This window comes from Rousettus aegyptiacus, unplaced genomic scaffold (genome assembly GCF_014176215.1).
Source record: "Rousettus aegyptiacus isolate mRouAeg1 unplaced genomic scaffold, mRouAeg1.p scaffold_m13_p_4, whole genome shotgun sequence".
Classification (NCBI taxonomy): Eukaryota; Metazoa; Chordata; class Mammalia; order Chiroptera; family Pteropodidae; genus Rousettus; species Rousettus aegyptiacus.
In genome coordinates, this window is record NW_023416307.1 from 134,324,945 (window position 1) to 134,346,848 (window position 21,904).

The 21,904-nt window shown below is 37.7% G+C and overlaps 1 long non-coding RNA gene across 1 annotated transcript in view; it reads left to right on the forward strand.

Moving 5' to 3' along the window:
* LOC118601694 overlaps positions 1-17,210 on the forward strand; it is a 153,613-nt gene extending 136,403 nt beyond the window's left edge. The window contains exon 3 of the long non-coding RNA XR_004950525.1: positions 17,152-17,210. This is a non-coding gene — a long non-coding RNA (uncharacterized LOC118601694). The remainder of the gene's footprint in view (positions 1-17,151) is intronic.
* The last annotated feature ends 4,694 nt before the right edge of the window (positions 17,211-21,904 follow it).

Here is a 21,904-nt window from a genome sequence, read left to right on the forward strand (position 1 = left end):
AAGTTAAACATCTAAATTTAAATGTAATTCCAAACTTAAACTATATCTGTACATGTGAATTGTATATTCATGCATTTGTATTTTGTGTGAAACTCATAACCATGGACATTTTTAAATCATGGAATTGCCCTTTGTATGCAGATTTCCAATGAAGTACAAAATTTTTTTGAAAGAATATGCCCTCTGGGTTCTTAATTTTTAAATACAACAATAATATTATACTCAATATGGAGGAAAGCAGAATTCTTCCATTGACTATTTGAGTTTGGCAATAACACCCAGTAATGATATTGTGTAAGACAGATTTACTGCCATGAACTCATTGTGGCAAAGTATAATTCCCCACTCCCGGACTTTGGACTTGATTGTGTATGTTGTGTTAGCCAAAATGATGCAAGCAGAGGCTTTGTATCCTTGCGTGATCAGGCTTGCCTTTTTGCACTTTGGTGTTCCTCAGGGAGGACAGCATACGTCATTGGCCACTGCTGCCTCAGCCTGAGCCCCAGAATGAGAAATGTGGAGCCGAACACATGTCCCTGGCAACTGTTCATCCAAGTTGGATAAGAAACATGGGGTAGATCTGAACCTCACCCATAGCCTGGAGTCTTTAGTTCAACCTAGCTCAATCACATAGCAGCCGGCTTGTGGCTGATGAGTTTGAGAATAAATGATTGTTGTTTTAAGTTTATGAGTTATAGGATGGTTTGTTATTCAGCAGTATTGTGTCAATAACTGACTAGTACAAGTAATCTCCATTGATTTTTTTCCCCCTAAATTCGTGCAGACATATATGACTTAAAAATTTCTAAAAATATTATTTTCCATATGTGTATCCAACAGTATTTTTTCAATGTAACATGGGTATTTAAAGGTTTTAACTAAGAATGTCTTTTCCGTGCATTGGAAGAACTGAATTGGTTAAAATGGGTGTTCTGAGTGACTTCTAGATATATATGTATTACTTTCTATGTTCAAACAGTATAAATGCTGACTATAAATTGCGCGACTGAAATTTGGGGATTCGATACTTATAAGCATTCTCAAATGCAGAAAGTGAATTTGTTTGAAGCTCAAAATTTTCAAAAATGCTATGCTACTTTTAAAAATCCTTCTCTCAAGTTTGAGCAAACTTTTCACTCTTAAGCTTTCTAATTTTCCAAGTAGAAAAAATTCATATCACAAAGAATGCAAGTGTGAGGAGCAGTTAGTTCCAAACTGCCTGCTGCTCTTCAGCTAGGATTGTGTGCAGTTTATGTCAAAACACTTCAGCAAAGAAATACAAATACAGACTAATGTTTGACTTCTTTTGTTGTGCTGAACTGGAGCCAGCAAAAGTATTTATATTTAAATCCACTTGTGAAATGCATAACCCTCTCAATGTGACTTATATGTTAAAGGCTTAAAGAGAATTCAGGTTGATTGACAGAAGCTACCGCTCTTACAATGTCAAAATGTATGACTCTGCTTATGTGGAAACTTTTAAATTCATTCTTTTCACTGAGGGATGTTTACCTTCTAATTAAGTGCTACTGCATTAGCAATGAACATTTATTTGCCCTACTATGTGTATTGTGAAGCGTAAGCCTTCGATACACCCACCTTTATTCTTCTCTTTAAAAACTTGAGGGAAAACAAATCCCCCCAATCCCCAAGAATATGCCTAAAATATCTACTTAGACATGCCTGAGGGCAAAATAGATGGCTTTGCTGTTTTAAACACTCGAACATAATGTAGGTATAAAAGAGAGTCCTGTCATATGGAGTCAGATATTTTCCTCCTCTCTAACAGTAATACTCTACAAAATCATGGTTTTTTTCTCTCTCTTTAATTCTGTGAGGAACTAAAATGTGTTTTTTTAAATCTCTTGATTTAGATGTGCTTCTGTAGATGGAACTAATGTAGAAGAGCATTGGCGCGTCAGATGTCTTAGAGACCATGTAGGAATGTCATGTCTCTATTTTTCAAAAGCTTCATCCTCCTATTTCGTTGAACTCTAGTACCTCGTTTAAATTTTTATTGCATTCCCACATAGTGTTATGCATAAGTATATAAGAAATGCCACAATGGATTAGGCCAATGGTCCATCTTGCCTGCCTCTGAGGGACGTTTTGTAGGGAGCTAAGGTTGTCTCTCGTGATGTAACTCTGGAAACATTAGGGATCCACTGCACACATTCCCTACACCCCTTTAATATTCCATTATAGAACCAGCATCCGAGAATTTTTCTAAACCTTTTAAAACTTATTTATAGTTTCACCTATTCTTTTGGAACAGTAAGATCACTGCATAATTTGTATTAAAATAAATAACTTCCTTCAACTTTTAAGAGTTACTTCCTGAGGCCTAGCATTTTGAGATTTGATAAATAAGTCCCTATTTACAAAACTATCTTCACCTTTTCCCATAATTTAATTATGTAATTATTAACATAATTATGCTTCAAAATTGCTTCCCGAATGATCCCCAAATCCTGTTACTTATGCCTTTGTATAATTCACACCCCTCATGCCCGGGCTAAACCTAGTGACTTGCTTCTAATGAATAAATTGTGGCAAATGTGATGAAATAGCAATTTAAAGACTAGGGTATAAAAGACTGTGACTTCCAATTTTTTTTTACACTCTCCCTCTCTCACTTTTTTCATGTGCTTGTTCTACAGAAGCAAACCTACCATGTTGTAAGCTGCTCTGTAAAGGGTTCAAGGCAAAGAGCTGAGGGCAGTTCTGGCTAACAGCCAGCAAGAAATTGAGGACCTCAGTTCTACAACCCTTGAGAACTGGATCCTGCCAACGGTCAGGTAGTGAGCTTGGAAGCTGATTCCCTAGCTGAGCATTCAGATAAGGTAACAGACCCAGCTGACATATTAATTACAGCTTGGGGACTATTGGGGGCCATTTTAGAAGCAGAACTAAATAGGAACTGTGAAGGTTCTTGTCTCAATTTATTTTGATTATATCTTTGAGATGGTCCTGGTATAAGATCCTAACAGTTTGTCATATTGGTCTTCCAAAAATATTTTTCTTTTGGTGATTCTAAAGTACATCCCCCCCTTTAGGATTATTTATTTGACTTAAAATTTAAGCAGATTTTTGATATGGTGGGTGTATCATTTATTACTTTTGTGTAAAAGGCCACCTTAAAACTTAAGTGGCTTAAAACAATAACTATTTAGCTCCTGATTCTGTGGGCTGGCAGTTTAGGCTGGGCTCATCTGGGTAGTTCTAATCTCAGCTGTACTCCTTCATGCATCTGCTATCAATGGCAGGTCACCTAACAGGCTTCCTTGGTCTTGGATAGACTCTGACATTTCTGAGACTTCGTCTGGGATATACCAACTGACTCAATTGTGTTCCATGTGATGATGATCCAGCAAACTATCCCAGGCTTATTCACATGGCACTGTCAGGGTCCTAAGAAAACAAACAGAAGCAAGACCTTTCAAGTCCCAGGCTTAAAACTGAAATATCTGTCACTCCCACCACATTCTGTTGGCCAAAATAAGTCACAGGGCCAGCCCAGACTGATGGGATTGAGAAACACATTTTACATTTCGATGGGAGGAAATGCAAAATCAACTGCAAAGAGCGCGGAAAAAGGAGAATGAGTAATTGTGGCTATTTCTACAATCTACTGCAATGGACGTAATTTAACATATAGAGTCTTGGACCTCCACACTCAGAATATTGTTATACTAAGTGGTACCAATTGTTTTCAATATTATACTACCAGTGTTGGATTCTCATTACAGTTTTGCGCTTCACCATCTATGTGACACTATGCCTCAGTTTACTTATCTGCAGAGTAAAGCTGTTAATAGGCCATAACTCACAGGGCCAATGTGAAAACTTAATAAAGTACTACACACAATGATTGCAGTCCTAAAGCACTTAAAAATTGTTAGCTATTGTTATCAAGATTATGCTGTTTGTAACAATTTACTGTCATGTTTAGTTCTCTGGTAGATCTAGACCCATTGAAAGAGACACTTTTTTGGCATTTAATCTTTCATTAGAAATGATTGAGTATTATAAACCAGAAGCTAAGAGCTGGGGAATAACTGGCCTCAATGGAGCATAAACTATCACTGTGTTATCTTTTAGCATTATGCATTTTCATTTCTGTATCTTACTTCTCTAAACTCCTACCTCAATCTTTTTTGTTTTTGTTTTATTTTTTTATAATTTGCTGTTCTTTAAATCTTTGGAATATTTTTAATATCCTTGGTGATCTCAGTTATATCCACTGGTTATCCTGTGTGTGCCTCTTTTTATTACTCCAACCTCACTTGTTATAGTAGATTAATAATGCTGTGACTTTTGTTTCTGTACTTTCTAAGGACTCCGTTTATTCCCTTTGTTTCTGAGTTTGTGGTAGAAATTGAATGCATTTAGAGGAAACTTATATTTGTTTAGCCAAATGGTAGTGTCATTTATCTGTTCCTTTTCCAGGTGAATGGGATTAGCAAATACCCAGAGTTATTGGACGGATTATTTCAGTCATATTCAGCAGGCAGCAGAGCCATTGGGCACCTCAATTTCCTCATTTGCCAATTGGGAATAATGCTAACTACCTTACTTGACTGTAGGGTTGTACCAAAAAGCAAATTAAAGAATAAAACAAAAGAATTTAGAAAATGTCTTAATAATAACTGCAATGAGAATGATTTATTAAGGAGCAAGACCAGTGGAAGATCGAAATTGCAAAGACTCAGTAAATTCTAGGCAGCAAAAGGAATTTGTAATGGTCTAAGGATTTTTTAAAAACAGGGATAAAATTTTACTTAATATAATGGCTCTGTTCCTTTTTCATCTTTCCTAACTTTTTTTTCTCCTTCTTGAATCTAAATCAAGGCTGAACATGAAAGCTTCTATATGATGTAAAATCACTGTTGTAGTAAATATAAAATGTTACATGTACTTCATTTTTGTAAGTACAATGTGTTCTGTTTCACTTTTATTTTACTCTATGAGGTATGCAGCCTATTTGCCAGGGTGAGTTATCTCCTCTTAGAGTTTGGTTATATACCTAGTCTATTTTGTAAACAGAATTTCCATTAAGAATAAATTACTTTTCCTTAGAGTTTATTGATGGGGCTGACACATAGCTAAATTTCTTTTCTGAGCCAAGATTTGTCACCTTGATCAAAAGTTGGCAAAATGCAGTTTGAGATCATTCGAAAGGTACAAGTGGTGTCTGCCTTACAAAAGAATTTCTTAGTGGCACGCTTGCCCTTGATTTTTGTCTTTAGAGCAATTAAGCAGCAGGAACAAAGAAATAGCAACTCCCCACTATGATTCCTCGTATAGTCTTGGCATTCACCAGAAACACTTTCCTTCATTTAGAAAGAAGTGTTCTTCTGACAGACAGTCTGGAACAAAGTGTGCGTACACACATACAATGAGTCAAGAGTTGGATTGCGAAAACATGAGACCCCAAACAGTAAGCTAAAAATGTGGTATCGAATGCTTGGCAGAAAGATTATATTATAAGCCTTCCGAGATCCTGCCTGTGACACAAACAATCAGGCATTGCTGCTATTAGTAATTACTCCCCAATATCTCCAGAAAAGGAGAGAAGAGAAAAACATTGGTTTGGTGAGATTGTCTGCTTACTTCTTTCAATTTTACCAGTAAAAAGTCGTTAATAGGGTGTTTTTACCGCCCCCCCCGAATATAAAAGTAATACATGCTCATCATAAAAAGGAAAAAAGAAAGAGAGAAAATATAGTAAATTAGCTGTGAAAATATAATTGGAAAGAATTGAGGATGGTGTCCCAAGCAACTATCGTGGCTTGTTTTTATTTCTGAATTTAGATACAGATTATGGTTCAAAGTATTTGAATACTTGGGACTTATGAGGGTCGTCAGTGGTGGTGGGGTGGGGGTAAGATAAGGTAATTTCTATGACTTCTGAGGAAACAAAAAGATTTATTGGTCAAGTATTTGCCCCAGTATTCAGAACTAATTATCATTTACAATGTCCTAAGCTTCATTTTTCATGACGTTTCCCACACAAACCCGCCTCTTCTCATTTTCTCAAAGTGAATAACATTAGGAGAGAGGAGCCATATGGAATAGGTACAGAAAAAAGCAAACGTTCTGAGACGAGTTGGGAAGGTTTGTTTTCACAGAAACAAGGGAGGTCAAGATCAGTAAGGCTTGCGCTGAACATTTTGATTTGCAGGAGAAAAGAAAACTTTTTTTTTTTTTTTTTTAATGTTGAACATCATTAAATGATGAGTAGTTTTCTGGAACAGAATAAAGCTGTGCTAAGTTCAGAGAAGGTCTATAAAATAAAGAGCCGCATGGGAAACAAGAAAGGAAAACCATCTTCGTAACTGTGCTCCTCATAAAAAGAGAAGTGAGTAAACAATAATGATTATTCACTGATGGGTGAGAAATGATAATGGCCGAATCCACCATTAGGTGCTCAGCTAGAGAGCTGCATACCGTGCCATCCCTGGCCAAGGGAAGTGCAAGCCACAAATAATGGGGGTGGGAGAACAGTGATAATAAGCAGGAAAGACACTCACAGCTCAAAGGCTGCCGGTCGCCCCTACAAGGTGAGACTTGGGAGGGAGAAGGCTGTCGAGACATAACTGCTTAAACAGCCTGAATAGAGGAGTAAGGAACCAAAAGTGCTAGAAATAAGCATTCACTTTCTGCTTGGGTGCCTTAAAGGCCTTAGGGAAAAAAACTATTTTCTACCTTTCATCTGCACACAATTTTCTACGTGTGTTACAAAGTTCCACAAAGCGTTTTGATCCCTGCTGCGTGTGTTAGTATCAATAAAGAGTTTATTCATATAGCAGCTCTGGGGGAGGAAGAAACTTGCCTCTACCCTCAAGGTTTTTTCGCTGGTCTAATAATCAAATAGAAACAGAGTAGAAAGAAAAAAATGACCAAATTTAATTACATACATATGTATATGGGAATGCCACATACATGAGCAAGTCAGAGGCGCCACATGCATGAGGGATTCAGAGACAGAAAGGGAAATGAGATAAATAGGACATTCTCAGCTACGGATGAGATAAGATACCTTTGGGCCTCAGAAGGTAATTGCAGGGAGAGCACATCTTTAGTAATTAGTAGTTTGCCCTGCCATATAGGTAGGTAAAAAGTCATATCTGGTGGTAACTCTTATCATGGGGCCAGACCCCTAATTTAAATTCTTGTAGGTAGTTAAGGGTGGGGACAGAAGTTTCTCTTGAGCCCACAGGGCCTCAATTGTCTTTAGCTCAAAATAATCCACATACCACTGAGGCATCTATTGGGGTGGCTCATTCTGAGCCCCTGCAGAAGAGAACTAATAGTAACAGTAATAATAATAGCAATAAGTAAGAGCTAACATTAGGGAGAAATCACTATGTGCCAGACATTTTAATGCTTTACACAGATTATTTCATTTGATCTTAATACAATGCTACTATTATTTATTTTATCGATGAGACTGAAGCTTGAAGAGGTTCCTTAACCTGGCCAGTTTCATTGGAAGTAAATGGCGAATCAATGGAGGTGTACCTTGGCACCTTGATTCCAGGCCCTGCGCTCTACTGCCTACCTGGAAAATAAATAACGAATATGTATTGTGTGTTTCCTACACTCTCCAGACGGTACTAAGCAATCTATGCATATCATCTCATTTGCTGATACAAAGCTGATGATGTCCTCATTGCAGATAAGGGACTGAGGCTTATTTAGTTTCAGTAACTCACCTATGTCAGTTGAGCAAGGCAGGCTACTTCCTTGCTGTAATGAGGTCTGATGAAACCAAAATCAGCACCCTAAATCCTTGTTCTGTGTTGCCCACTTACACTATTTTTATCTATATATTATAAAGTCTTTTGAAAAAGATGAACTTTTTCTTTCTGTTTTCCTTCTTTTTCAAAAACCATGACCATATCATACCATCTATTTTCTCTTAAAAAAAAAGACTGTACCTCTTTCGGCTACGAGAGGAAAGACCTCATTGAGTGATAGGCTTATTAAAAACCCTCATTCTTAAGGAGATAAGGAACCCTGAGTACTTTCGTGCTTCCCTTGTGAGCACAAACCAAACACATACTAAATTTTGCTACTTGGTACTTGACAGTGACCACTGCTTAATACTTTTTAGGCATGTTAGAACCCCTGCAGTGCCTCTAAATTGTGCAGGAGTACTCCTTGGGGAGAAATGTCTTTCTGACCCCAGCTTGCAATCAATTAACACCATGAAGCATGGGAATTTATCGTCCTTACTTTTTATTTTCTCAGCAAGGGAGAATCTGGAAGATGCCAATGCTGTAATGGAGTAAAGGGATGCAATTTGATCTGTTGGTCCACACATCCCTCCTTGACCTTTGTTGTAAGGTCATCAATGAGTGACACTATTTCAACAATCCCCCAACAATCCTCCAACTGAATGCAGTATGCGTGTATGTGTGTGTGTTTTTTAAAACAAACTTCCAATGTCTAACTTTTTAATTCTTGCCATAACACCAGCTGGCTCGTAATTAACCGCTGGCATCATCAATATCTCGTCAAAGTTAATGAGTTTTTAACATAATTTTTAACTGCTCTGAAGAGGTTACAGAATTAAAAGAACAAGAATAATGTATATATTTATTCACAGACAAACAGAGGGATGAAAGATCGGAATCCAGCTCTAAGGCCGCTGGACAAGGAATTTGAGACAAGTATCTGGTCCTTCTTAGTGGATTCAGTGGTCAAGATTGAAGGGATTTACAGGCCTGGGTGGTCTCACACACTATTTGAACTTTCTAAGAACTAACATTTACCTGTATTTAAAATTGCTTAGGCTAAACCGCAATTCAGATGCAAAGGGATAAATGCTTAGGATATTGAATTTTCCCTCCATTTCTCTTTCTTCAGCCCTCAGACTCAGAGAATTCACGGAATCACAGTTCTCATTTCATGGCACACAGTTATCATTGGCAGAGAGCAAGGTCCTTCCTTATTTTTCCCTTCATCATTATTCTCCCCTTTCCCTTCTGCACTCCCCTCCGCTCTCCTGCCTTTCCCTCCCCGCTCTTCCTTCTTTTATCTTCATTACCTCTCCCGTTTTCCTCACCCATCCATAGTCATCCATCTTTAAATGATTGTTGTGTACCGTTTTATTTGTATATGCTCTTATAAAATTTGTGTTATTGTTTTCGCTTTGAATAGTATATGAGTAGTATTATGTTATAGATTTCATTCTTTTTATTTTTATGGTCAACACTTTTTAATCATTCCATGTGGCTTTGTATCTATCTGCCTGATGATTCTGTGTTGCATAATATTCCATATTAAACTTAAGCATCTCCTAGAATTGGACACAAGGATTGCTTCCAATCTTCTACCACCATAAGCAATATTGTTATGAATATATTCATGCACGTACAGTTGTCTTTCCTCATCCATGGGGAATATATTTTGAGATCTCCAGTGGCTACCTAAAACCATGGATTGTATCAAACCTTATATATTCTGTTTTTCTTATACATACATAAAGTTTAATTTATAAATTAGGCAAATAAGAGATTAACAACAATAACTAATAGTAAAATATAGCAATGATAACAACATACTGTAATAAAAGTTATGTGAATGTTGTCTCTCCCTTCCCTCCCCCCCCTCTCATAACTGATCTGAGTACCAAGATGGCTACTAAGTGACTAATGGGTGGGTAGCATATATAGCATGGATATGCTAGACAAAGCGTTGATTCACATCCTGGGTGGGGTGGAGCAAGGCAACATGAGATTTCATCATGCTACTCAGGATGGCATGCAATTTAAAACTTATGAATTGTCCGTTTCTGAAATTTTCCAGTTGACATTTTTGGACTGAGGTTGACACAAATAACTGAAGCCACAGAAAGTAAAACCACAACAAATGAGGGGAAACTACTGTACCTTTATTGATCTGTGTAGGAATTTCACAGGAACATTCCCAGGAGCTAAAAGTTGGGTTATAGGATATGACTAACTTAATTTGATTGCATAGTGTTATGGCTTTCCAACAGGGCTACACATTCTGTGTCACACTTGCATGAGAATTCCTGTAGCCGCATGTTGCCAACATTTGTCATTATCCTGGCATCTAATTTTTACCAATCTGATGGTATAAGTGACATCTTATAGTCGTAATTTGCCTTTCTCTAATTATTAGTTTGAAGGTTTTTTTATGTGTTTACCAGACTCTGTGTTTTCCTTTTTAGTAATTGCCTATTCATAACTTTTGCCTTTTAAGGTTTGTGAAATATTGGTGTGTAAGAGCTTTTTCTGTTCATCTTCTCTTCTCCTTCCTTCTTTCCTTCCTTCCTTCCTTCCTCCCTCTCTCTCTCTCTCTTTCTTTCTTTTTTAAAAAACATGTTATACATAATAGTTACTTTACAGTTTTCGACATGGCCTCTATATTTCCCAGTGTCAAGTCTCTATTGATTTTGTCCATAATTTTCTTCTTTGAACTAATGACCTTCATTTGATGAAATTAATTAATTTCAGTCTGATAGTTTGTGATTTTGGATTTTGTTTAAGAAGCCCTTCCTCATTATGAGATCCTAAAGATGTCCTCTGACATGTTAAAATCTACTACTTCTACCTTTCATATCTGGGACTTTAATCCACCTTATATCTACCTTGCTTGCGGTGTTAGGTAGGGATCCAGTTTTTTTCTCCTTATAGTGAATCAGTTCTTCAACTTTATCCATTACATGTACACTATCTTTTCCCATGGATCTGAATTGTACAAACATTTTCATTTATATATAGATCTGTTTCTAAACTGTCCATTCTCTTCCATAGGCCTATTTGTCTGTTCTTATGCAGGTACCATATTGCTTTCAAATACTGTGGTTTTATAATAGGTTTTAATATTTGGTATGGCCAAGCCCCTCATATTTTCTCTTTAATTACAAAGTTGATTTGGCTGTTCACTTGCTATATAAATTTTAAAATAACAATTGGAATTGCATTTGGGGAGAATTGACATCTTTAATAAGGAAATCATCCTATCCAAGAGTATAAACTGTCTCTCATTTTACTATGATATTTTATGCACTATAATATAATTATGTATTTTCATATACAGAATTCTCACATATTAATTTTTAGATTAATTTCTGACCTTTATCTTTTCCATGAACCATTTTTTTATGATTTTTTTCCCTTTCCTCCTCCTCCATTTGAAAGAATGCCTTGAGAAAAGATAATAATGATATTAGAAGAAATTCTAAACCAACATTGGTTATTTCAGATATAGATTTATTGTAAATTCACTGTATATTTTTTATCTTTAATGCTTAGGTACCCTCTGAATACTGTTGAAAAGCAAATTTATTAAAGTGGTCTAGGACAGTTCATAATATTCAATTTATTCTTTTTTGAAGCCCAATAAAGCAGGGCAATTATAATTGCAGTGATGACTTCTAGATAGCTAGCAAATTTAAGTTTTATCTATATCAGTTATGAGATGAAAATTCTCCGCTCTCAACCCAAATAGTGTAATGCACAACATTTTAACCGCTACTTGGAAGAAATTTAGCGAAATGGATTTCATCAATGACAAATCAATAAAGAGACTGTTGTGTCTTTCAGGAGCACATGGGCAACAGGAAAGATAGATGGTCATGTGGAAGTGTGTAATTGTCTATTCTAGCTATCCTAAACTTTAATAAATAAGCACTTATATGTCGCTTAGAGAAAGGTAAATCAATTGCTTGGCCACTCACCTGATCTATCATATTTTATAAGGGCATATTAAAGACTTTGTCGATGCAACAAAATTATATTTCAAGATGGAATTCAAGGTAGTTAGTCTTCAAGAAACTGAAAGAATGAACTGAACATCTGAACCTCATGTCGTGATGGATGGTGGTTATACTGAGATATATCCTTGTCCTAAAAGCATTTATGAATTTGCTTTTAAATGCCATTGATATATTCGTTGTCTCTCAAACCCACAATTTAAGCTCCAAAGTTAAAAAAAGAAGGACTTTATGAACACACTTTATTTACTGAAAGATGAAAATGCTTTTAGACTTTTCATGGTTAAGTCATTGTGATGGCTTCATTTTCATTGCTTTTACATAAACCTTCATTTACAGTTGTTGTATTGCCTCCTCATCTTTATTCCTCAGCCTAGTGAAATTTCTATGTGTGAATGAACTTCATAGTTGATGGTCTTCCTGGAAATGGAAAGTACTCACAGAGGAAAATTTCAAAGTAAACTCTTGACAAGAACTTTTAAGACAAAAAGTGTTGTACCAATAATTCTAGTAGAAAGAGCAAATATCTTTTCAAGAACCTTTACAAGGTCCTTTGTTCAGTCTCTTCGTGTCCAATGATATCGTAGTGGGTGATATATACACCACGAATACCTGAAGCTTCTGTTGTGTTTATTTATTTACAAATCGTAAGCCACTTATGAACCATTATCAGCAATACTTGACATTTCTCTAACGTTTATGAATTAGAAGCATGTTTTAATAAATGATTTTCACATTAGAGTCTCTTTATAACTCTATAAAGCATGTATTATTAATCTCCATGTTACAGAGGAGAAAGCTTGGCCAAGGCAACAATAAAATAATGACTGATAAAATATTTTCCCTTCCACTGACCCTTCTACATTTCTTATTTAGGAACTGAGAGCAGGAGTCGGCAAACTTTCTGTAAAGGACCAGAAAGTAAATACAGGCTTGGCAAACTTTCTGTAAAGGGCCAGAAAGTAAATATAGGCTTTGTCAGCCACAGGGATGCAACTCTTTCCTAACTACTCACCCCTTCCATTATAGTGTGAAAGCAGCCATGATAAATACTTAAGATGAATGAGGATGTCTGTGTTCTGATAAAATTTTATGTGCAAAACCAGGTTGGCCCAATTTTGATGATGGGCTGTAGTTTTATGAAACCTGGTCTAGAGTAATGAATTATATAAAGAAAGAAATTAAAGAGATAATGTATGTAACCTGGGTGTGTTTTGGTATTCACACTTTTCACACACCTCACATATTTTTGTGTTGCAACTCCTAACATGTTTTTATTGTAGATTTCATGAAAGGATTACATTGCACACCATATCATGAAACTTCTGTCCTATTTAAACATTTCTTCTATTTCTTCACAGCGGTTGTTACTTCCTTCTCAGGTTCCCTTCTCTCTTCTTACCTCACACCATTCTTTTTGAAGTCTCTCTTGTCCCCCCTCCCCCACTTTGCTGTTTTTGAGCTCCTCATCTTCTTACATCTTCCTTCTGGGTCTTTCTTTTCTTGCATGGAGTAATTTAGCGCTCTATCAGCTTCCTCATTTGCATCTCCACCTATCATCTCTTCTGCGCAATGGGGATCTTGGGAGTTTCTTTTTTGCTGTTAGGGGTGATTGTTAATGTCAGTGTTTTTCCTGCTAAATATATGTAAAGTGTTTATCTTAGTGCTTGGCTCATAGTAAATGTTTAGGCAGTAGGTACCAGGTAAAGAGTTTGGGAGGCTGTAAAGTACTATGCAAATATAAGCCATTATCTGTTATCATGGTGATTAAGACTGTATCTGTTATCATTGTAGTTAAGACTATAGAAACCTTTACAAAGCCCAGGGAAGCAATGGGTTTAGGATTTACTGAGGTGGTGGCTTCCAGGGTCACTCAGGGGGAAATGAGTATAATTTACAAGTCTAGACTGTGCTTGTTCCACAGAAAAGATTTGCTGGTTTTGCCATTAACCAAAACTCTAAGGCATTTTTGCTTAGAGACTTTGTGACTTGAAGAAAAAATCTTCAAGATGCCAGAAGGTCTTACTCAATAGGACCTGCATCATGGAGCAACATGTTTCATTCACAATGAATAAATAGCATCAAATATGTTTTCATCCAGACAGTCATTTTGCAGAACAAGACTTTGTGGATAGCACTGAAAAATCTGATGTTAAAATTTTATCCTATTTTTTATAGAGCTAGCTTATGATAAAATTATCACAATGTTTTAAAGCAAACTGTCATGTGCAACGAATACCACATTGTAAGTCACGTTTGCACATTTTTCAATCATTTTCAAAGCATTCCCGCATCCTTTCACTCATTCAAGCAAGCAAACATTTTTCAACTGCCTATCATATGTGAAGTGTGCCAATTAGTAAGACATAGTTTATGCTTTTAAGAAGTACAGCCCAGTGGGAGAGACATTCATGTTTTACAAGTCTTCAATAGAAGTATCTACAAGAGGGTCGTATGAGATGGAATAGTTACAGCTTCTTTGACTAAGAGGGTTCTGGATATTCAAGGAGAACATCATTGTTTCAAGACTAAGTAGTGAGAAAACTGGGACTAAGGAAAAATAAGGAAAGGGAAAGTTTGTTGAATTAAACATAAGATTAGTGAATGAAATGCATGTTTTGAATTATGCACTTATTAAAGATGAACTATAAATTTGGCTCCGAGCATCCTACCAGCCAGAGCAAAGAGGTAAATGTGATCCTTTCCATGGTAAAAATGTCTATAAAATAAAACCAATTGTTTCTAATGACCACCTGACAGAAATGTACCTAGTGGGTTTTCCTAATTGACCACCTAGTCCTCACTGTCCCTGCTTAAACCACGTGTCACATTTAAGGTTGTTTCTTATATCTTCTTTCCCATACACTGGTAAGGGTAACGTCAAAGCTGAGCCCAGCAAATCACTTGATTTGCCAGAACAACTTCTGCTTATTTCTCATCTTCTGCTTACTCCAAAGATTAGGTTTGCGGTATCTAGAGGAATCAAATTCTGATTATTTTTCATGAAATCCTCCATGTCTCTTGTTTCTCTCAACTGAGTTTTGTGAATAAAGGGCATCAGAAAATTTGAGTTTATACACTCAGAATAGCATAGTGTTAACTTTTTATAAAACTTTAATAAAATTTTTCTAGAACTCATCAAAAGTGAGAAGTCTTGAGGTACCATATATAGCTAGAGTTTGTAACTATATTTCACCAATATTTTTGAAATTTTGTTTTCTTTATAAAATTAATTTTTTCTCACTGATGGGAATTTGAGTCATAGAAAAATATAAAGAAGATAACCAATAATATTTTAATATTTCCACCTGAATTACTCACTGTTAAAATTATACACTATTTGAAACTATTTTTTTATATGTACGTATTCACAGAATTGTGATTATGTTTAATTCACTTGACATTATATGGCAATAATTTCACCCCGTATTATTAGAAGTCCCTTGTAAATATAATTTTTTGATAACTGTGTAATATTCTACTGGGCGAGTACCTCGTAATTGCTTAGGAATTTGAGCACAAATAGTGGTAAATTACTTTGAATCTTGTCCCCCATTTCTGAAATCTTCTCAAGAATGGCCCCAATCCCAGTACCCATGTTTGAGGGGGTCCCATAATTTAGAATGCCTCCTCAAAATTTTTGAAGTCCCCCTTTAATGCCTGGGGCCAGCCCAGGCCAGCAGTCAGGGCTAGCTTCATCGGCTGTAACCTGTACAGCCACACAGAGCCCCATGCTCAGAAGGGCTTTTGTGTAATTATAGATCATTTTTAAACAAGGTATTCTACCTTTACTTTTTGCACTGGGCCCTGAAAATCATGTAGCCAAACCCAAAGGCAGTGACATCTGGGCTGGGTGCTGTGGGTCCAGAGCAGAAAGTGATTCCCAGGGCTCTCTCTGACCATCTAACCCCTGTGTGGGGTTGACTAGATATCCTGAAGAACTCTAGGCCTTGTTTCTAAGGGATTTCCTGGGGACTCAGTTCCAGGAGGGCAGCCTGTCAAGAAGATTTCTCACACTGGAGAGTACAATTTGCATTTTGCAGGATCAGGTGAGGCCAGACTGCCAGAATGGTGCTGACACGCTAATTCTGGGTGACTCGAATTACTTTTATAGTCAAAGGCTCCACATACTCTAGGCATGGTCCTACTTTGGCCTGAGCACAAAGAACTATCTTGCTTCAGTATTCTTTTCTGTTTCTCACATTCTCATCCTCTGTCCTGCTCTCAACTCTTGTCTTGGCACAGTCTGTTTTGATTTTTGGTACAAGCTGCATCCCAGAGAGTGTCAGGTCTAATATCAGAGAGGAAGGATGGCAAGGGTAGTGAGGACCTTCTTCTTGGTGGGAACTGTCCAAAACAGTGAAGACCTGGGTTGGAGTATCAGTTCCCATAAGGCTTAAAGAACATTAACAAAGGCCCTACTCTCAGTCAGGGCTTATTTATAAACTCTTAGTTAATTTTTCAATATTGTATTCAGAAGCTGAAATTCCCACAAGTGCTGGTATGAATGAAAAAGTCACAGCATATGGCAAGAGTGTTGAATCTTAGGAATCTTAAAGTTTTGCTTTCCTCAGAGGCTCCTCAGCTGAGAATGATCTGTTTTCTTCATTCATTCTTGCCAGTTGAGTATCGACTTGGCTCAACTCATCTCTTGTAAAGGTTCGAACTGTGATCTTGGTAATGCCAGCTGCCCTAGGGGTTTTCAACTGGGCACTCTGTGTGTTTGATGGGGACTGGAGCAGGGGGATGTAGCAGTGCCATTTTGGAGAGCGTGTTAATTCCTGGAGCCATCTGATTCAATACTCCTGATCCTGGGTTTTACTGTTATCTGCTATTTCCTTGACTTTGGTTCCTTGCCATTCCCAGAAGGATAAATGTATTCAAGGAGCATTTCCATATTAGGGGGGTCAAGTATGGCTTCAAGGAAACGTTGATTGCATGCCCTTATGATTAGATACAACAGAAAACTTCCATGGTCATAACTATTTATGAAACCATTCATTTATTCATTCTTCTATTCAATAAAACCTACTACTTCCCTGACACTGTGATGGGGGCTAGAAAAAGACATAAACATGTTTCTTGCCTTTCTGGAGCTCAGAAATTAATTTTTGAAAAGCAAAATAATAAGGCAATCTGATAATTCTAAGTTAGAGACATGCATCAAATTGCTGTGGGAATAAAGTGAATAAAGCTGTATTTCTCCTTGGAAGGGGCCAGGAAGAGTCGTGCAAGTCTTCATGCAGGAGGCACTCTTTGAGGTTTGAAGGAAGAGTAAGGATGTGACAGTTAGTTTGGAACCATATGACTAGTTCTGACCAATGGGCTTTGAATGGAAGTGACAAACTTCCAGGCAATGAACACGTGTCTCATCCACTTTCTTTCTTCCCCTTTGGCAGGGTCTGTGGAAGCTGTGTGTTGAAATTGTAAAGCCTCAAGATTGAATCCCAACCACATGGATCTTTGCACAGGTGACGCAACCTCTATTGTGTTTTTTGAGATTTAGAGTTACTTGTTACAACAGTTTAGCTAATCTTATTATGATTAATATAAGGAGTTTTCCAAGCATACATGGTGACATTTCTGAATGAGAAAAAGTGGGTGAAAATTCATGAAGTCATTTCCTGAAGGAAAGAAAGCCGGTTTATTTTCCTATCAATTTCTTTCCTTTCCATCCTTGGCTAAAGGCTGCTCCTGGAAGAAATAACAACTCTCTGTACTTCAGACTACTTTATGCTGAACATGCTCCTACGGAAGCAGAAAGCTCACAAGTAGAGAGTGGCAAGTTATTTTTTGTAGAAAACTGAAGGAGTGTGTGGAAATGGTGAATACTGAGAGGATTGGATAGGACACTGACAGTAATTTGTAGGTGATAATTAGAGGTAGTCAAGCCTGTTTGCCTGCCTCTTAGTAATCGCTGGAGTAGATATCTGGCCCCAATCATTTATGGCTGTCTTCAGAATGTAGAGTACTTGACCCCTCTTTGTCCTCTACTTTGTGGCCTGTCATCAATTCTGAGCAACAGAAAAAGTTTCGCTCAACATTCCATGATTCTGTTTGCAAGCTTTTTGTGCAAGAGATTGGGGCCCAGAGAATCTGCCCTTGGTCTTTCAAATAATTAAATGGAAGAGCCAGGACCAAAACACTAATTTCCTGACTCCAAGTTCAATACTTTTTCTCTCTCATTATTTGTTTGATATTTTCTTTTGTTGTCGTAGGTTGCTTTTTCTTTCTTGTCTTCTTTCTTAGCATCCCGATGGCCAGATCAGCCCATTTCTTCAAAGAAAATTAGGGAAATGCAGTACAATGATTATATTCTTGAATTAGGAGTTAGACTGCTTTGGTTAAATCCTTGTACCCATCCCTACTTCTCATCCCATTGCTACCTACTCTTTGTGTGACCTTGGGCAAACCATTCACTCTCTCTCAAGCCTCAATTTTCTGATCTGAAAATTGTGAAGAATGAATGAGATGGGGCACATAACACACTTAACACAATGTCTGGCTTAGAGCAACTCCTCAGTAAGTGCTGGCCATTAGCGTGAATCTGGTTTGCAGGGTGAGGCTTAAACAACATTATGAAGGAAGCAAAATCCGTCTCTGTCAAATTTTGTTTTAATTTATTGTTCCTTCTTGTCATAAGTCCAACTTCCCTTCTTGGCGTGTCCCACGGGTGTACCGAGTTTTGTCCATTGAGAACCCTCTGCTTTCTTACCTCTAGAACCTTCCGGCATCCAGGCTTCTCTTCCTAACAAAATGTGCTTCTCATCTTCTCAAGTCCAGCAGCAGCTTGAATTTCTGAAAATGATTTTGTTTTTCTAAGGTGGAGGGTAAATAAATTAGTTTCAGACAATCTTAGATATCTTTTAAGTGAGGTGTTTTAGAGACAACACTCTTTACTTCTCCTTATCTTCCCCAATTTATACTATAAATCACAAAGGAAATCAATTGGTAAGAATTTATATCATGGTTAAGAGAATGGTCAGCCTAAACCCTCACATCACATTCTGGCTCGCTTGGGAGACTTATATAATACTGAAAGCAGAAAAAGGACACATGGAAACACATATAAACAGAGGCATGGCCAACTTTGCCTTGGGCAGGAATTTCAATCAGATTTGAGCTGATCAATATGAAACTTCATAGAAATTTTAAGAAAGTTGAGGTCACTTAGTTTTAGCTTCTTATATACAAATTGTGTAGCCTGAGCAGAGATAAATATATTTTGGCAATTATAAAGGTTCTGCATCAGGGTACAGATGAAGATGTAACTCTAGTGATTTGTGATTTCATCACCAGCCCCTCAAGCTGTTTCTAACCTCTTATTTATAGCTTCCCTAGGCTGTATATCTTATAAATACAAAACGAATGAAGTAGTGCAAATGAAAAAGCAGCTTTCCTTATCGCCTATTTACATCCCCTTGCTTGTCAACAGGGTGAATAAACTCACAGACTCCTGATCTGTGGGCGGCTTGTAATAACATGGACAAAATGTCTCGGTGGGCAGAGAAGGCCAAAGAGGTTGAGAGAGACACATATGGCCTTTGAGTGTCTCAAATGAGGAAAGTTCTGAAGGTTGGGGGTAGTTATGTTTGATTTCCAGGAGAACCTTGATATTCCCCACAGATGTCTTCTGAGGTTTTCATGAGTTCCCATAACATAACTAAGGCGTAGGTGGCATTATTGGTCCCAGTTGTTACTGTCCCTAGCTTCACACCATTTCCATGGATTTGTCATGAGTTGAAAGAATCTCTCCATCCCTTGACTTTCAGCTTGGCCGTGTAACTTTGCTTTGGCTTATGGCATAACAGCATAAATGACAGGGCATCAGTTCTGAGCCCAGGCCTGATAAGGTCTTGTACATTTTCATTCACTCCCATGTACCTGTCCCATCACCACCTAGATATCTTACTCACCGGTCTGAGGAGAAGGACATGTAGAGTAGAGCAGAGCTCCTTAGATGAAGTCTCTGAAATTTATGAAGTTTACTAGGTATAGACAAGAGTAACATAAAGCAGACCCTATATGGTGATCGTATGTTAACCCTAAATCTCAATAACTTACCACTATAGTGTTTTCTCACCCATGCAAAGATCAGTGTGGGTTTGACATTTTTATTGGGTGGCTCTCCTCCATGAAGTAATCCGTGGATTCCATCTTCAGGCTCTACAATTTCAACATCCACAAAGGCTGCCAAAGGGAGAGTGAAATGGATGAGACACACTGGCTTTTAACTGTCTTTCCCTGGAAGCTTGTCACTTCCATTCAGAGCCCATATGGCTTCAACCTAACTGCAAAGGAGGCTGGGAACAGTCAGAGATTGCATGCCTATTTTATGAGCACTGTCTCTGTCATACTCCTTTTTCAAGTCCAAACTCAAAGAAAACCTGTTCTATGCAAATTTGCAGAGCAGTTCCCATCCCCTTCCAAGGAGAAGAAATTGCTTCGTCTTCCTTTAAGATTCCATTGTGCTTTGATGTACAGCTTGATGGCCACCTCAAGGCCCAAGTGATTTATATTTGAGCCTTAATTACATTTTAAAATTACTACATTGGTCTTTGTAGGAGACATCTATCATTTATGCCTGCTCAACATCCATTCCTCTCCTTTTCTTTGGAGGACATCCTTCCTCTGCCTGCAGTCCATGGCCTTGGGAGCGACTGACCTACCTCCCAGCTCCAGGGGAACACATGTGGCCAGTCAGTATACCTCATTCTCTGGACACTGTGCTGGGTGCCAGGGTGAACAGGTAATTTAGATTGGTCTGATGAGACTTGATGCCAGGACTTTTGTTAGCATTTTGGGGAAAGAGAAGGTGTCTTTCTACTTGAATTGACAACTATTACGAGTAATGGGAGCTGGGGTCGTCTGAGGCCCCTAGTAGAGATGGCTTGCTTAAGAATGATGTCAACAGAGAGGAAAGTGGGACTCAGAGAGATAGAAAGAGATAGGACCAGTAATAAAAATAGAGATAGAGATAAGGAGGAGGGGGAGAGAGAGAGAGAGAGAGAGAGAGAGAGAGAGAGAGAGAGAGAGAGAGATGAGAACGTATCCTCCGCTAGACTAGCGGGTGTCTCTTCTTCGGATTCTAGCCTCTTCTGTTTACGTCTTTTAAATTTGCGTTTGGTCTAGCGCTACCGCCTCAGTGACGCCGCTCCTCTATCATTTGAGCCATTTGAGATCCTGAAACCATTCTTTCTTGAACTTTTCCGTGAACTAATTTTATTTTATTTTTGCTTAAACCAATTACACCAGGATTGTCTCTCACATGTGACCAAAAGATTTCTGAATTTGCAAATAGTTGAAACTACAACATCCTAAAATGCCAAAATCTATCAGTATGTGTGTAGGATAGGCAACATTTTCCTCACTGATAAATAGAGAAATGGGATCCATTTCAGTAATGGCTGTCCTTAAGCATTCTACTTCAAGCTGGACTGAACATGGAAAAATCTCATCTTACTTCCTTGTGCCATCTTTTCTTTTATTGCTTTTCCCTCCACTTACCTTCTTGATTATTTTGTTAGTCATGAGTATGTTCTTCACTCTTCAATTCTCCTGGACCCACCACCTAACCCTGGATTCCTCCAATTTGTGCCCAGTTACTATCAGCCATCACATTTTGGGTTTGTTCTTGATTTGTCATGAGTTCAGGGAAGTCCTGAGCTTTCTTCACTTATTCTTGGTTTGACACATTAGTAAAACAGAAAACATGATAGTGACACCACAAGCAGGCATTGGGTTAACTCAGCATGTAGCATCTTCCATGTGTGGATTATTTAGGCTGAGCGATCCTATATTAGTGCATTGGGAAAGCCCTCACTGAGGTGGGCCTTCTCCATAACTTCTGCAAACTTGTTTCTTCCCTGAGTGCGTGATGACTCTGCATTCCTCCTTATACAAAGTTAGGGCCTTTCCTTTCTGTTTCCTTTTCTTTCTTTCTTTCTTTGGTCTTCTCACCATCTCTCCTGATTCATATTGTTTATCCTTTCAAAATATTTCACAAAGCTGTGAAAATTCACTTACTTTCTCTGAAGTTATTTCTCCATGTCTGAATAGAGATAATAATGTTTACTTATTAGAATTGTTATAATAAAAATGAGATTAGCTATATAGAGTGAGCCACCCAAAGCCTGGTGCATCACAGATGCT